This window comes from Malus sylvestris, chromosome 13 (assembly GCF_916048215.2).
Source record: "Malus sylvestris chromosome 13, drMalSylv7.2, whole genome shotgun sequence".
NCBI classification, from domain to species: domain Eukaryota; kingdom Viridiplantae; phylum Streptophyta; class Magnoliopsida; order Rosales; family Rosaceae; genus Malus; species Malus sylvestris.
The window spans coordinates 22,138,456-22,156,822 of NC_062272.1; positions in this window are offsets into that span (position 1 = coordinate 22,138,456).

Genomic DNA, 18,367 nt, shown 5'->3' on the forward strand with positions numbered 1-18,367 from the left:
TTAACTGATCAAATTTACATGCCCGAGGGCTTAGGACTTGGATCTGGTTTGAACACTGACAATATATTCAAATCGGATTTAAGTGCTGAGAAAGCTTTTTTAATAGTCATGTTGCTAGAAATAACTTGCATATAACTGGAAGTATACAACATATTGAAAAGACAAAACTAAAGCAAAGAAGGTCGGGCAAGGTTAAACCTTATCGGGTAAGGTTGCTCGTCTTGCAGGTTCCTATCTTTGTAGTTTTGTCAAAGGTCTGAAAGCTTAGAGGGGTAGAGAGAGAGAGATTACAAAAGATGAATCGATACTACAGCAAGGTTTAACAAGGTAGCAGAGCTATTACAAAGGGTTGAAGAGAGGGTTATCCCGAGAGGGATGAAGGCTTGTCCCGAAAGGGATGGAGGCTGATTACAGCTTTGTTTTGAAGGCAAATCTGGCTTTGAGCAGAGTTTGTGCTTGCATTTGTTTGTTTGATTGAGTGTCTTTAATCCTGGATTTTCTTTCTTCTTATATAGACAACTCGGCTTGGGCTTCTGTAGCAGCAGCTTTGCTCGAATGCGGTTTGAGGGTGATGACTCATCAGCTTTTTTACATGTAATGCCACCATAAAGTGCTTTATGGGCTGTGTAGCTGATCAGTCTACACCACTTGGCCTTTGGGTAGGTAAGCAAGTGGTCTTCATGAACTGCACCAAGTCAGAAAAGGCATTTCCCTGCCTTCTGAGCTTCGACTGGGCTTCGGCTATCTCCCATTTCGGGCCTCCTTTTGGGCCAGCTCCTTTCTTGAGCCCAAAGTTTCAAGTTTTGATCCAAACAGTGCCCCTTCAATTAATGTTAAGGTTGGAATCCCAAGCGCCAACATTGATTGAATACCCGCATGCGTGTATCTCAATCTTTTCGAACTTCGTGTTCCCTCGACAGGATGAAGACAACCCCGTGCCCCTTGAGCTTCTCACAACCTCTGAACTACCCTCTGGTTTTCTATAAATTCTGGCTCGGAAACTCTTCTATCAAGCCATCAAATCCTCTTCATTCTTTTCTTTCCATCTTCCTCAAGCATTTCAGAATTTGATAAATGGGTTCCTTAAGCTTTGAGTGGGGTTTCCTAAAACTTCCTTTCCGTGAGAAAAAAGGCTTTCATCAAAGAACTGCTATCTCCAACACCCTTGGTCGAACGCCCCGCTATCTCCAACATCCTTGGTTAGGGGTTCCCTCTTGACGGTTTGTCTCCCTGCTCGCTGCGGTGATAAATCAGGCTTGACCATTACATATGTTGATGGTTCTGTCTGAGGATCCTCTACCAGGCCCATGTTGGCCGCACAACCCGATCACCTGATCGGGCTCCATCCATGAAGACATCAGAAAATCAGCTGAAGATACCATTGCATCCAGGAAGAGAATTGATTGTAATACGTTGGCCTTGAATCTTTTGTAAATTTCATCAATTTGTCGAAATGAAATATACATTATCTCAGCAACTCTTGTCTTTCCATCTTGAATGTTTGATAAATACGCATTGCATAATGATATCCCGAAGCTCGCTTTACTTCGCATCCTCTTCGATATAACAATCTCTGACATCCCACAACGTAGGACAATATTTCTTTAAGAATTTAATGTTAATGGGATGTTTATGTTTGTTTCCTTCAAGGTCCGCCAAGTAGTATCCCCCTCTATCTAGAACACGACTAATAATGAAAGGACCTTCCCATGTCGGGCTCCATTTTCCAAAACCCCTGAGCTGAGCTCCTAGAGGGAGGATTGTCTTCCATACTAAATCCCCTTCCTTGAAAGATTTCATCTTCACCTTCTTGTTGTAAGCTCGGGCAACGGCTCGTTTCCCTTCTTGAATCTGGTTTAAAGCTTCAATTCGAGCGGCATCCAAGTCTTCAACTCCTTGACACATGGCTTCGACATACTCTTCGCTATGCAATCCAAATTGATTTTGAATTCTTAAAGAACTCACATTGATTTCCACAGGGAGCACTGCATCTTGCCCGAAAGTTAAAGCATAAGGAGTTGTCCCTGTTCCTGCTCTCTTAGAAATTCTGTATGCCCACAAAGTGTTCCCCAGATTTTTATGCCATCTTTCTGGACTATCAATCACCATTCTCTTGATAATGTTGACCAGGATCTTGTTGCTGGCTTCTGCCTGGCCATTTGATTGCGGGTAGTATGGACTGGACTGGATCATCTTTATTTGGTACTTACTTGTAAACTCCTCAACTTATTTTGAAATAAAAGATGGTCCACGATCTGTCACAATAGTTTCGGGCACCCCATATCTGTGCAGGATCTTGGTCTCGATAAAATTCTTGACTGTGGCTGAATTTATGGATTTTACTGCTGATGCTTTCACCCACTTGGTAAAGTAATCCGTTGCCACAATTATGAAGGTATGCCCTCTGCTAGAAGCTGGATAGATTTGCCCGATGAAGTCCATTGCCCATCCTCTGAAGGGCCAAGGCTTGACCACTGGATTTAAAGGTACTGAGGGCACATGCTGGAAAGGTCCGTGCCTCTGACATTCTTCACATCCTCGGGCATAAGACTTACAATCTTTTTCCATGTCGGGCCAGAAATAACCATACCTCCTAAGCAACCATCTCATCTTCGTTCCAGCCTGATGTGCTCCACAAACTCCTTCATGTACTTCGGCCATTACCCTCATGGATTCTTCTTGGCCCAAGCATTTCAACAGTAACCCATCTGGAGTTTTCCTTAGCAAGTTCTTCGCCCATAAGACATACTTGGTTGCTTGCTGTCTATCCTTCTTGCTTGTAGGCGAGGAAGGATCCTTCAAATGGTGAATAATAGGTGACCTCCAATCTTCTATCTCGGCTTCTAGCACCATTATCTCTAGACTGAATCCCCTTTCTAAGATGGAAGGGAGGTTTCTTCTTTGGATCTCAACATCTACCCCATATTTCCTCTCCTGTATTGGCACTCCTGCGGCTAGTTGTGCCATCTCGTTGGCCGCTAAATTGGATTCCCTGGGAACATGATTGACCGATATCTCAGAATCCCAGAAATTCAATAATTGCGTAGCTGCCAAGTAATACCCCGCCATGGTAATATGTCTGCACTTGAACTCCTCATTTAACTGGTTTATTACCAACTCTGAATCTACAAAGACCTCTACCTCTTCTGCCCCCAGATCCATCAAGATTTCCAGACCAATAATTAAGGCCTCATACTCTGCCCGATTATTAGTATTCCCCTGGTAATCCAAGAGAAATGAATAATAATGATAAACTCCCTGAGGGTTTACAATTACAATTCCTGCTCCTGAAGCCTTCTGAGTGTGGGATCCATCGAAATACAACTTCCAAGGAGTGATCCAGAGACCAGCCACTCTTCTTATCTCTTGCTGGACCCAGTCTTTTTTGCCCGAAATATCTTTTCTCGGCGGGATCCAAATGTTAGTAACTTCTAAGCTTCCAGGGATATTGATCACCTCACTTGAAGATTCTTGATGCTCGGTCAGGAAGTCGGCAATTGCTTGACCTTTGACTGCCCTTTGGGGTACGTACTGAAAACTGAATTCTGATAAAGCTAGAATCCATTTCCCAATCCTTCCTGTGAGCATTGGCTTTGACAACATGTACTTTATCACATCCGTCTTGGCGATGATGTGCACGTGACAAGGTAACATATAATGCTTTAATTTACTGGCAGTGAAATATAAAGCCAAGCATAATCTCTCAACCGGGGAATACCTTGTTTCTACCTCGGTCAGAATTCTACTGAGGTAGTACACTGCCTGCTCCTTCCCGCCTTCATTATTTTGGGCTAGCAAGCTCCCGATTGACTTTTCAGAGGCAGAGATATACAGCTTCAAGGGTTTTCCCCTTTGAGGTGGCACCAACACTGGTGGAGAAGTTAAATAGGCCTTGATGCTGTCAAAAGCCTGTTGGTGCGATGGCCCCCATTCAAATTTCTCTTTATCTTTCAACCTTAGTAAAGGAGTCAGCGGCTGGATCTTGCCTGCTAAATTAGCAATGAATCTCCTCAAAAAGTTAATTTTGCCCAGTAACCTCTGGAATTGCACCTTGTTGGTAGGTGAAGGTGACTCCATTATTGCCCGAGATTTTTATCCACTTCTACACCTCTTTGATGCACCAGGAATCCCAAGAAGTTGCTTGCTCTTACTCCAAACACACACTTCTTTGGATTCATTTTCAATTTGTGGATCCTCATCCTTGTTAATGTCTGTCTGAGATCTTCCAGATGCTGTTCTTTTGTTTTGGACTTTACCACTATGTCATCAATGTATACCTCCATGCTCTGGCCAATTAGATTATGAAAGATGGCATTCATTGCCCTCTGGTAAGTTGCACCAGCGTTCTTGAGCCCAAATGGCATGACCAGATATTCATATGCCCCCACATGACCGGGACACCTAAAAGTTGTTTTATGTATATCTTCTGGAGCCATCTTTATCTGATTGTAACCGGCATTCCCGTCCATAAAAGATAGGACTTTATGTTTCGCCACTGCATCTATGGATAAGTCGACCATGGGCATGGGATACTCATCCTTTGGTGTAGCGCCATTAATGTTTCTGTAATCCACACAACATCGTACCGCTTTTGTTACAGCTTTTAAAACGGGCATGATGTTGGCCAACCACTCCATATATTTAGCTGGTCTGATAAAGCCAGCTTTCACTAGCCTCTCAATCTCTTCTTTGACCTTTTCTTCTATCTCCTTTGACATCCTCCGTGGTGCTTGCTTGACAGGTTTATATCCTTCCTTGATGGGCATTCTATGTTCCACCAAGGTTGGATCTAACCCTGGCATCTCGGTATAATGCCAAGCAAAGCATTCTTTGAATTCTTGTAAAAGATAAACAATCATTGCCCGATCATCAACCCCCAATAAACCACTGATCTGTATTGGTCTCGGGTCCTCCTCTGTTCCTAAATTAATAACTTCCAGAGGATCCTGGACTTCTGGTGGTGGCTTATCCGGTTCTGTACACAAAAATTCGACCAGCTCCGGGCTCTCGGGCAAGTCGTCTGGCCCATCTAGATCATATATGCACTCGGCCATTTGAATGGCCCCATCCATTTCTTTACTGCAAGATTCCTCCTTGCTTTCATGCTGGCTGGTTGAAGTTTCCTCCTGCCATTCACGCTCTTCTCTGTCCAAGAGCTCCCTTTCTTGTCTTATTCCCTTCCCGTATACCAACAGTCTTTTAATCAGGGATCTAACTGCCATTACCTAATCTCTCTTCTTTTGTCCACTCATTGATGGTGTAGGGGATTTGGGAGGATACAAGGTCTATCCCACTCCTCTTTAGTAAGGAGCATTCCTTGTTCTAAAAGCTTTTGGGCCGTCACCTTGGTAGGGCGGCCGTTCTCGTCAGCTCCTGAACACTTCAAGATTCCTACATTGGGGTTGTAGAAACTTGCTTCTGCAACATTGGTTGTGGGGAGAAATGGCCGTGATTCGGCCTCTACCATCTCCCAAAAGCCTGGTCCTTCTACGCCCGCTTCATGATAGACAACCACTTGTTGATGAAGAGTGAAGGGTATAGCCAAACCTTGGTGGATCTAATCTCTTCCGAGTAAGGCCCCATAAGTGGAGGTGCAGTCCACCATAAAGAATGCCAGCATTATCCTTTTAGATCCTATATCCACTTTTAGAGGTAATATTCCATGAGTCTTAGTGATAGCGCCTGAGAAGCTAGAGATTGTGAGGTCTGTGGGAATAAGATCCTCCGTACCTCTTCCCATTTTCTTCATCTGCTTGGCTGGTAACACATTAACAGCTGCTCCTCCATCAATTAGAATTCTTTTGAAGGGCACACCTTCTAGGTGAGCTGTAACGTATATGGGTTTCAGATGATTGGCCAACGAGCTGTTCGGGTGGCTAAACACCATCTCGTCCGTGTAAATCCTTAGAGGACCGCCTTTGGATGCTTCTGCATATTCAGCCTTGCCCGAGCTTTCTTCTTCAACTACCTCTGTATTGACATGTGCCATCATTGGCTAAGTTGTCAAGTAATCACCCTCCATAGTAGCGGGTTGATCAGGTCTGGCACCAAACGTGGCGGACAACACATATGTCATGTTGATATGGAAATTATTAGGCTCGGGCGGATCTTCTTTATTGTCAATCTGGTCCATAAATTCATCCAACCAGGCCATCGCATCAGCTGGAAGTAATGGTTCTAGTGCCCCCTCCTGTTGCTGTTGAATCATGCCCGCATACAGTGTTTGTTTTGGAACTTCACCAAAATGATCCACCAATGGCAGAGAAGGTGGTCTCCTTTCAGATGAAATAGTTTCAGCATGGTTAGGACCTGGCTTCCACCCATGAGTTGGCATCATGATTAGATCTTCTTGAGCTATTCTCAAGATCCTGTACTTCCCGGGATGTTGGCTCTGCGGTACGTGATTTCCCTCGCCTTCCGTCTTGCTGTTGGCTTTTTCTACCTCTTTCTTACTTCTCCATCGGAGCTGACTACTTCCTCCTGATGCTGTTTTCTCCAACTTTTGATTTTTGGAGGCTTCAGATGTTGTGGGGGTCTTTAAGGAATTCATGTAGGCTTTGTGCTGCCTTTGAACCCTCCTGACCATAGAAGCTCCCATTGGTTTAGCAGGCTGTCCGTTCTTCCCAACTACATACCATTTTCACCCGAGGTGGGCAGGATTTCCTTTTCTACCATGATTGGTCACGCTATCAATCTTCTTGATTTCCTTCCCCATCTAGCCACATTGAGGATGATCTGCACCCCTTCGTATTTTGGCTTCCATGTCTTCCGCTTCATCAGAAACTTCATGGTTTCGAAATACCTCTGACAAAGCTTTGGGTTGGGAATCACCTTCTAGTCGTTGAAAGACGCTTCGGGAAGTGTCTTTTTTCGTTGCCTGCTTAATCTTTTCGCGGGCTTCTCTTCTGATGTCTTCTTCTTTTCTCCTGATTAGTTCACGGTCAATGAGTACTCCAGCCGGGGGAATTTCAAGCTTACACTCGCACTGGCATTTACCGCACATGACCATCCCCTTGATTATGGCTGCTTTTGGATATTCGGGTGTTTTAATCACCCCTCCTGTAGGTTTCTCAGCCAATCTCTTCTCTTCTGGTTCCTTTGTAATTCTTTCTTTTCCTTTCTCAGCCCATGTCATATTGATCATATTTACAGGGACTTCTGAAAAGGGAACTGCAGGTTTGTCTACCATCATCTCTTCAGGCGGGCTGGTTTTAAGTCTCTTTCCCTCGGGAGGAACCAGGTCTGTTTCTTCTCTGAAGCTTGTGGAAGCTTTCTCCAACCTTTGCAACATTTGTAGTAACGTAGTTTGTAAACCTTCTGGCATCTTGACATATATCTTCTGATCAAAGGATCCCACTGGGCGTGCCAAAACTATGTTCGTGTCAGGAACTTCCGTCGGGGATGTTTCCTGGCCGACGAGCACATAGCTCCCCTGAAGGATGGTGCCGGTTGAGGGCTGCTGTCGGGCTTCTGCTTCACTGTTGGGCGTTGTCGGGCAAGTCTCGTCGGGCAAGACTCTTCGGGCAAGGCTTATCGGGTAAGGTTGCTCGTCTTGCAGGTTCCTATCTTTGTAGTTTTGTCAAAGGTCTGAAAGCTTAGAGGGGTAGAGAGAGAGAGATTACAAAAGATGAATCGATACTACAGCAAGGTTTAACAAGGTAGCAGAGCTATTACAAAGGTTTGAAGAGAGGGTTATCCCGAGAGGGATGAAGGCTTGTCCCGAAAGGGATGGAGGCTAATTACAGCTTTGTTTTGAAGGTAAATCTGGCTTTGAGCAGAATTTGTGCTTGCATTTGTTTGTTTGATTGAGTGTCTTTAATCCTGGATTTTCTTTCTTCTTATATAGACAACTCGGCTTGGGCTTCTGTAGCAGCAGCTTTGCCCGAATGCGGTTTGAGGGTGATGACTCATTAGCTTTTTTACATGTAATGCCACCATAAATGTGCTTTATGGGCTGTGTAGCTGATCAGTCTACACCACTTGGCCTTTGGGTAGGTAAGCAAGTGGTCTTCATGAACTGCACCAAGTCAGAAAAGGCATTTCCCTGCCTTCTGGGCTTCGACTGGGCTTCGGCTATCTCCCATTTCGGGCCTCCTTTTGGGCCAACTCCTTTCTTGAGCCCAAAGTTTCAAGTTTTGATCCAAACAATTCTAGAACTACATCAACTCCTGTAGAAGCATACAGACAGTGACCTAGGAATTGAACGAAACGCTTACATTTTGAATCGAATGGAAGCAAGAACCCTAGGCCCAGAATTCCGTACCCACCCTCCCATACCTCCCACCCCATTTCTCTGCACACGGGTTCCTCTTAACCCTACCCCAACATTTGCAACGATTCCCCAAATCAAGGGTGAATCGTGCACCCTCGAATCACTCCCAAATCCCTCCCTCGAATCACTCTCTCTACACCCAAACCCCTCTCTGGAAGACCCACTCTCTATCACCCCTCTGCAAACCCAGCCACCCAGCCAACCAAACTGTTTGAGATGGACGAAACCCCCATCCCCAACTCTCACCTTTTTTGTCTTTTTGAAACCAAGCAAGCTTCCATAAGAACTTCTATAGGGGCTTATTTGATCAGGTTTTTTGCTGTACTCCCGCTGGGAGAGCTGGAGGTGTCTGCTTCCTTTGGAATTCTAATACTACTGCAGTTACAATTTTAAGTTATTCTCATCGGTTTATCCTTTGTCTTGTCCGTGAGTTACATAATAACAAAGATCAGTTTAGTACTTTCGTGTATGCTTAACCGCAAAAACAGCTCCAAGCTAGTCTGTGGGCTGAATTGCTCACTCATAATCCTGGGTGCCTAATTGGAGACTTTAATAGCATTATTGATAGTTCTGAGAAGCTTGGGGGCAATTTAAGCACGACTTCTCATATGAATGCTTTCATTGATTTTCTCAATAACGGTAATCTAATCTCCTTATCTGCTTCCGGGGTTCCCTTTACTCGGACTAATGGGCATGGTGATAACACTAGGATTTATGAAAGACTTGATCGTTGTGTTGCAAACTCTCCATGGTTATGAGACTTCCATGAGTATTCCCTTCTTAACTATCTGATCTTTGGCTCGGATCATAGCCCCATATTCCTATCTAATAATATTATCTTGGATAAAAGAACCGTTTCAGCTTTTAAGTTTGAAGCAATGTGGATTCGTCACCCGGAGTTTAAATCTTTTGTTAAGAAATCTTGGACTTGTGATAGTGGACATAGACCTCAAGATAGATTTGTTGCCTGTGTTGGTACCTTTAAATTTTTGGTCCGTAATTGGAACAAAGAGATTTTTGGAAATATTAAGGAGAGAAAGGATAAACTTTTATCTGCCCTTAATGACATTCAAACTAGAATTATGTCTAGTGATGCTACTATTGATTCTAATGAGCACTTGCAGGAGGAAAACAACATTAAATCAAATCTCTCTTCTCTTCTGCTGGATGAAGAAGTCATGTGGACCTAGAAAGCTAAAGTTCGATGGCTTAATTTGGGAGACAAAAATACAAAGTTCTTCCAAACTGTGGCATCTATTCGAAAGAAAAGAAATGAGATTAAAACTATTAAAGACCATGATGGGTTCTGGTGGAATGTGGGGGAGGGTTTAGAACAAGTTTTTGTGCAGGAATTCAAACTGGGATTCGCTTGTGCTATTCATCCTTCCCAGGACACTCTTGCTAGTCTGGCTGATATCATTAGTCCTTCTATTACTGAATTACTCAATAGGCAATTATTATTACCTATTTCGGATGAGGAAATTTGGGATGCTGTGAATAGCATTGGAGCCTTAAAAACTCCAGGTCTAGATGGACTATCTGCGGCTTTTTTCCAAAATTGCTGGAATGAGCTTAAGGACACTGTCTCTCCTACGACTAAGGACTTCTTTCTTAATTGTTCTAGTCTTCGCCACCTAAATCATACAAACATTGCTTTGATCCCTAAAGTCGATAACCCATAAATTGTTTCTAATTATAGACCTATTGGCGTATGCAATGTTAGCTATAAGATTATTACGAAGGAAACGATCAAAAGACTCAAACCACTTTTGGATTTTTGCATTTCACCAAATTTCTGGAGCTTTTGCTCCGGGTCGTTCAATTCATGATAATATTTTAATTGCCCATGAGCTTTTTTCTTCTTTCAAATCTAAGAAATTTTTTCTTCTTTCAAATCTAAGAAAGGATTTGGGTACGATGGGTGTTAAGCTTGACCTTGAGAAAGCTTATGATTTGTTAAATTGGGGTTTATATTCGGTGTGTTTTAAGTCGTTTTGGATTCAATAGCCAGTAGATTAATTTAATTGTGGAATGTGTCACTTCCACCTCTTTTTCGATTCTAATTAATGGATCTGCTCATGGTTATTTTTTCCCTAAGCGTGGTATTCGACAGGGAGATCCTCTTTCTCCTTATATCTTCATTTTGTGTATGGAGTCTCTAATTAGACATTTCAATATGCTGGCAACTAACCCTAAATCTCATGTGAGAATTTTGTCATCTCCAAGGGGTCATAGAATCTCTAATTTGGTTTTTGTTGATGGCTATCTTCTATTTGCCAAAGCCAAGTCAAGGGAGCTTAACACATTCTTCATCTTTTGAACCTTTTCTCCTCGGCAGCTGGCCAGCAGGTAAATTTCCATAAATCCTCCATTTATTTCTCAAATAATACCAATAATCAGGTAAGATGCTCAATAGTTAACATCCTTAACATATAACACAAAACTACAATTTGTTGACCTTGGTATACATAATATTGTTTTCTGGAAAGATCCAGTTAATGAAACTGAACTTTTGAAGCGTGTGAAACAAAAGCTAGCCGGTTGGAAAGAGCATACTGTTTAGGTTAATATTTAACTTAAGACTTCTAGGGAAGAAAAGCCTAAAAGAGCTCAATAAAGGAGATTTTGCCAGAAGCCCAGCACCAAACCCAAATACTCATCTTTAGACAATATGACGGCTCCCCATTAAATGCAAAGGTTAGGTGCTTACAAGGGAAGTGACAACCGATGGAAATCAACCAACTCTCGGCCCAAAAGCACTTTTTCGAATGGCAGAACATGTAAAAATGCTAATGACTCACTACTCTTCAGTTACTTTCGGACAAGAGAAAAAATGGTGTAGTCGGGCTAATTCGCCTATAAATAGGGGAAAAGGGCCCAAAGACAAGGACACTCAACCAATCAAACAAACAAACATACAACTTGCTCTCAGTCAAGAAAATATCCAGAAAGTTGTGCTTTGTCTAGATTCTGCACCCTTTTAGCCTTAGACTTCCTTTAGAAATACATCTTTTTGTCTATGTAAAAGCTCTGCTACCTTCTCCAACTGTTGTAGTATCAATTCTCTTGTGTAAACTCATTTACCACTCATCCCTCTTTTAGTAACTAGCCTTTTAGAACTACAACAAAGAAGAGATTGCAAGACATTTAACCTTGCCTGACAAGGTGAAATCTTGCCTGACAAGGTGAAATCTTGCCCGACTCTCTTTGTTTTGTCTTTCAATTAATAGATCTGGTGTTATAATGTATCCCCTAGTATATATTCAAGTTATTTCCAGTCTTTTGATGATCCAAAGTTCCATCAATTCTCAGATCTGGTTCACTTAGTAGTTTTATTGTCACAAGAAGATTAAAAGTGAATTAAAACGGATGACTTGATCAAATCTGGATCTCCACCCTTTAAACATATACAAGATAAAGAACTAAAAGTCCTTAATCTCAAGGCATAGAAAAGAACTTAATGTAGACTTAACCCATCTACGACAATCCTTTGATAACAAGAAGTCAGAGTAACTTGGGGCGCAAGTAATCGGCTTAAATACACTTGTTCTACATCTGCCATACAGAGATGGCAATGGCACACCTTAGCACTTAGTTTTGATTGCGAGCCTCAAGGCCTACACCTAAGGCCCCACAAAGGCACATTTCAGAACTAACTTTGTCCTCCTCTTGCAACATCTCGGCAAGCCGGAGCTCGACAATCAACCAAAATGCCAACTTCTCGAGGAACTGTGTGCTCAAGCCAGGGACCTTGTTCAACCAGATTTCTAGCCTGAACATAGTTTTGGCACGCCTGGTGGGATCACAAATCTTGTATGCCAAGAAGACAAAGGAAAGAACAAACTTTTAGAAGGGGAGCAAAACAGAAACCACCCCCACTATATACCGAGATCTAGCATGACAAATCTCCCCGAAGATTTGCAAGGACCTGTCTTGACGGAAAGCCCGACTTTTTCCGAGAAATCAGGAGAGAATGTCATAAATGAAGACCTGCAGGCTACCATGATAACTGTCTTGAAAAGCATGGAGAAAAACTCTAAAGCATGGAGAGAAACTCTCTAAAGACAAGAGAGGAAATCAGCAGACTTTATTCCTTAATAGGAAATTTGAAAAGAAGGTTAGATCTGGAATACTCTACCCTAGGAAATGATAATGTTATAGAAATAATAAGAGAAGCCAGCCCTGTGGAGGAGCCAGTTATTCCTCTGTTTTCTTTACTTGAGGAAAAGAGGGATAAAGGAAAGAACAAGGAAGAATCTAGAGCTAGTCAGCCAGTGTTGAAAGAAATTCTGGAACCAAAGTTGCCCGACCCCTTGTTATTTTTGTTGGATAACAGGGGATAGTGCGGGTCAGAAGAAAAACTGTTATTGAAATAACCATAGGCTAATATAGACCTTTTTCTACATGCCCCAGTAAACATGATCAACCTAACATGGGCAGAGAAGGGAAAAGGAAAGGCCACGTGGGAAGTAAAGGCAGAAATGAGGCTAATTGATAGACCAACAGAGTGAGCTATTAAGCTGCCCGAGAAGCCTAAGGTCGCCATAATCGAAGGAGTAGTGCTATGCAGCAAATGTCAATGTGAATGCGAGCTAGAGGTACCAGCAGCATGAGCCGTCATTGATCAGGAATTAATTAAGAGAAGAAAAGAGGAAGAACATGAAAACCGCATGAACATCATGCGGGCAGCTGAGAAGGAAACCTCTAGGAATATTTTCCAGAGGTTGGGAGGAGATTCTCAGCCTAAAAACTTATTAGAAGTATTCAGAAACTATGAAGCTTCAGAGGAAGTGGAAGACAATGAGGCCAAGATGCCAAGGTGGGTGGATGCGAGGCCATCCCAGCCAGGTTATGTCGGTGAAGATTTTAGAATGAAAGGAATGACGGTGAACCCGATCACAAAGAAGAACCTTGCCCGACTAGGGCGGAAATGGTACATAATCGGAAGAGATGAGAGACCTGTTAAAGAGATGAGAGCCTCTATGATCAGGAGGGTCCAAAGGCAGCATAAAGCCCATATAAACTCATTGAAAGTTCCCACTACTTCAGAGACCTCGAAGAATGTAAAGTTTAAAAATGTACCTTATGAGGGAGAAAATCAACCTTATTAGAGGGGTAAGAAGGAGGTGAAGAGGGCAAATAGCAAAAACGAAGGGCAGAGAGACCATGTGCCACCGAGTCCCCATCCTGGGAAATACAGAATCTTGAGGAGAGCTCAAGAAGATATGGTGATGATACCTACCTTAAGATGGAGCCCAGAACCAATATGCTTTGGAACCATCTCACCCGAGAGAGGGTTGCCCGCACCATTGTTGGTAGATACCATTTGCGAGGTTCCAGAACAAATGCCAAACTTTGGCATAACCCTGGAAGAAGGGTTGCCTGAGCTAATGTTGCCCAAAGAAGCACAAGCTTGGTTGGATGAGTTTATGAACCATATTGGGGGCAAAGGGAAAGAGATACTTGGACCCAGCAGCTTCCACGTAACCATGATTTATGTATTATCAGCCATGTTTCACGCCAGGCATGATCAACCTCCCACGATGGAAGGTGATTACTTGACGACAGAACCTATGATGACGCATGTTAGTGTCGAACAAGTAGGACAAGGAGAGCCCAACAAGACAGGCTTGCCCGAACAAACAGGGAAGAAGCCTGAGATAATATACTCAGACAAAATGGTATTTGTTCGCCTGAGTTTGACCCTGGCCAACCATCTCAAACCCATATATGTAATTGCTCACCTGAAAGGTGCACCTTTGAAGAGGGTATTGGCTGATGGAGGGGCCGCGGTCAATGTGTTACCATATAAACAGATGAAGAGAATGTGCAGGAGTGAAGATGACCTTATCCCCACAGATTTTACATTTTCTAGTTTCTCGGGAGCTATCACCAGGACTCGTGGGATACTACCATTAGAGGTCGATTTAGGTTCAAAAAAAATCATGCTGGCTTTTTTTGTTGTAAACAGTACTTCCACTTATAGAGCTTTACTGGGCAGAGATTGGATTCATCAGAGTCTCTCTGTCCCATCTACCTTACACCAACAAGTGGCTGTTTACTATGAAGAAGGGGAAAAAAGACCTGGGTTCTAGGAAATAGTGGAGGCCAAATCACGACCATTCATTCTTACAGCTAACATCACAGAAGACAACTTCTACGATCCCAGTGTTGGGATTCTTCAATGTTCATGAGCTGATAAGAATAGCCGCCCGACTAAGGTGACATCCCAAAAGCTTCTAGAGCAAGGGTTATCTCTCACAAGAGAAGAATGGGACAAACCCTATATCATCCTAACTCCCCGACACCATTAATGTCGAAATAGAGAAGGAATGACCAAGTGGTTGCAGTCAGGTCCTTAATAAAAATACTGTTGGTGTATGAGAGAGATAACAAACAAGAAAATAAGAACTCAACCAAGGAAGAATAAGAGTGGAGCGGAAAGGCTTTAAGTAGCCAGGTGAATAAAGAAGAATCTTTTGGAGAAGAGTTAGAAATAGCCATCCAAATGGCTGAGTGTATATATGACTTAGATGGACCAGAGGATTTGCCCGAGAATCTTGAGCTGGTTGAGTTTTTGTGTGTAGAACCTGACAAACCAGCCCTAGAAGTACAAGACCCCTTGGAGACCATTGATTTGGGAACTGAGGATGAACCAAGACCTATACAAATCAATGGTTTGTTGGAAATCGAGGATCGGGCAAGGACTGTCGACATTCTGCATAAATTTAAAGATTGTTTTGCTTGGCATTACACCGAGATGCCAAGTTTAGATCCAACTTGGTAGAACACAGGATGCCTATTAAGGAGGGGTTTAAACCCATCAAGCAAGCACCACGGAGGATGTCAAAAGAAATTGAAGAAAATGTTAAAGAAGAGATCGAAAGGCTGTTGAAGGCCGGATTTATTAGGCCTACCAAATATGTTGAGTGGTTGGCCAACATTGTACCTGTTTTAAAAGTTATAACTAAAGCAGCTAGATGTTGTGTTGACTATAGAAACATTAATGGAGCCACGCCTAAAGACGAATACTTCATGCCCATGGCTGTCCTATCCATAGATGCAGTGGCCAAACACAAAGTTCTATATTTTATGGACGGGAATGCTGGATATAATCAGATAAAAATGGCTAAAAAAGATATACATAAAACAGCTTTTAGGTGCCTGGGCCATGTCAGAGCATATGAGTATTTGGTAGTGCCATTTGGGTTCACAAATGTCGTGCAACTTATCAAACAGCAATCAACGCCATTTTTCATGACTTAATCGGCCATAGCATGGAAGTGTGTGTATATTGAAGATATTGTGGTAAAATCCAAAACTGAATAGCAGCATTTGATGGACCTCAGACAAGCCTTAACAAGAATGATGATCCATAAGCTAAAAATGAATCCAAAGAAGTGTGTTTTTGGAGTAAGATTGAGTGACTTTTTGGGATTCCTCAATCATCAAAGAGGAGTGGAGGTTAACAAAAACAAAGCTCGGGCAATAATGGAATCACCTCCCCCCCACTAATAAGGTACAACCACAAAGGCTGTTGGGAAAAGTCAACTTTTTAAGAAGATTCATTGCTAATTTGGCGGGCAAGATTCAGTCGCTAACTCCTCTGCTGAGACTAAAAGACAAAGAAGAGTTTGAATGGGGCCAACCACACTAAGAGGCTTTCGACAGCATAAAGGCTTACTTAGCCTCTCCACCAGTGCTCATGCCACCTTAGATAGGGAAGCCACTGAAACTTTATATATCTGCCTCAGAGGGTCAATTGGAAGCTTGCTAGCCCAAAACAATGAAGGAAGGAAGGAACAAGCTATATATTACCTCAGTAGAATCCTTACTGAGGTAGAAACAAGATACACTCCGATGGAAAAATTATGTTTGGCTTTATACATTATTGCTTGCAAGTTAAGGCATTACATGTTACCTTGCCATATTCACATCATTGCCAAAACCGATGTGATCAAATATATGTTGTCAAAACCAATGTTGACAGGAAGAGTTGGAAAATGGATACTTGCATTATCAGAATTCAGTTTTCAGTATGTACCACAAAATGCGGTAAAAGGGCAGGCAATAACGGATTTCTTGGCCGAACATCAAGAAATAGGATATAAGCCTATCAACATCCCCAGAACTTTGAAGGTAGCTAACCTTTGGATCCCACCAAGCAAAGCCATCTCGGGTAGAGAAGAATGAATTCAACAGGAGGTAAGGAGAATATCCATCATTTGGATTACTCCATGGAAGCTGTATTTTGATGGATCTTGTACCCAAAATGTTGTTGGAGCTGGGATTGCCATCATCGATCCTAGAGGTACTCACCATTGTTATTCCTTCATCCTAGATTATCAAGAAACTACCAACAATCAGGCAGAATATGAGGCCTTGATAATTGGCCTAGATATCTTGATAGAGTTGAGGGCAACCGAAGTTAAGGTATTCAGTGATTCAGAGTTGGTGATCAATCAGTTGAATACAGAGTACAAGTGCAAACATATTACCATGGCCGGTTATTACTTAGCAGTCACTCAATTGTTAAGCTATTGGGGCACTGAAATATCAGCCAGCTACATCCCTAGATAGGCAAATGCAATTGCCAACGAGATGGCGTAATTAGCCTCTGAAGTACAGATTCAGGAGAGGAAGTTTGAAGAAGACATAGAGGTCCAGAGAAGAAATCTCACTTCCATCTTGGAAATGGGATTCAGCCTAGATGTAATGGCTGAAGAGATGGAGACTGAAGATTGGAGGACACCTGTTCTTCGATATTTAAAAGATTCATCCTTCCCCATAAGTAAGAAGAATAAATAGCAAGCAACTAAGTACGTTTTATAGGGAGAGAATCTACTAAGGAAGACTCTAGATGGATTGATGTTAAAATGCTTGGGCCAAGAAGAATCAATGAGGATAATGGCTAAAGTACATACAAGGATCTATGGAGCACATCAGGCGGGAACCAAGATGAGGTGGCTACTTAGGAGATACGGTTACTTCTAGCCCAAGATGGAGAATGATTGCAAAGCTTATGCCTGAGGGTGTGAAGAATGCCAAAGACACGGACCACTCCAACATGTGCCTTCAGTACCTTTAAACCCCGTGGTCAAGCCTTGGCCCTTCAGAGGATGGGCAATGGACTTCATAATTATGGCAACGGAATACTTCACCAAGTGGGTAGAAGCTTCACTAGTAAAGACTATCACTTCAACTGCAGTCAAGAAATTCATTGAAACCAAGATCTTACATAGATTTAGGGTGCCCTAGACTATTGTCACAGATCGCGGGCCATCTTTTATTTCAAAAGAGGTAGAAGAGTTTGCCAGTAAGTTCAAGATAAAGATGGTTTAATCTAGCCCTTACTACCCCCAGTCAAATGGTCAAGCAGAAGCCAGCAACATGATCTTGGTAAACATTATTAAAAGAATGGTGGCCAGGAATCCAGAGAAATGGCATGAGAAGTTGGGAGATACTTTGTGGGCATATAGGACTTCTAAAAGGGCAGCAACTGGAACTCCTCCTTATGCTCTGACTTTTGCGCAAGATGATGTGATCCCCATGGAAATTAATATGAGTTCGGTCATAATTCAAAATCAATTTGGGCTACACAATGAAGAATACCTTCAGGCTATGTGTCAAGGAATTGAAGACCTTGATATAGCCCGAGTTGGATATTGCCCGACTCTACCTAAACATTGTTACTATTGGCTAAATAGATTTTAGCATATCCAACTTCCATTTGCTGTCTCAATTCCTTTGAATCTTCTGCGCCTTCGCCCGAGGGCCCAACCAAGAAAGTCGTGGTAACTGATCCTAAAGCATACACCTATGATGATGAAGTGATCAAGAAAGCAGCATCTGTGGGGAAGTCTGGGCTTCTGAATATCAACACAAGTGGAATCTACCGATGCGATTAAGGCTGCTCGGTTACTCCTCAATGCCATAGAAGTTCTGAAACGGAAGTAGGGAATACTGCACCTTTCTGAAGATATTATAAGAACTTATTTATCCTTAGGCATGCTATCTCCAACATCAATTGAGATCTAAGAAGTCCATGTAGGTTCCAAGGGATGCACTCCTCCCTCTTTAAAGGAGGGCCCAATA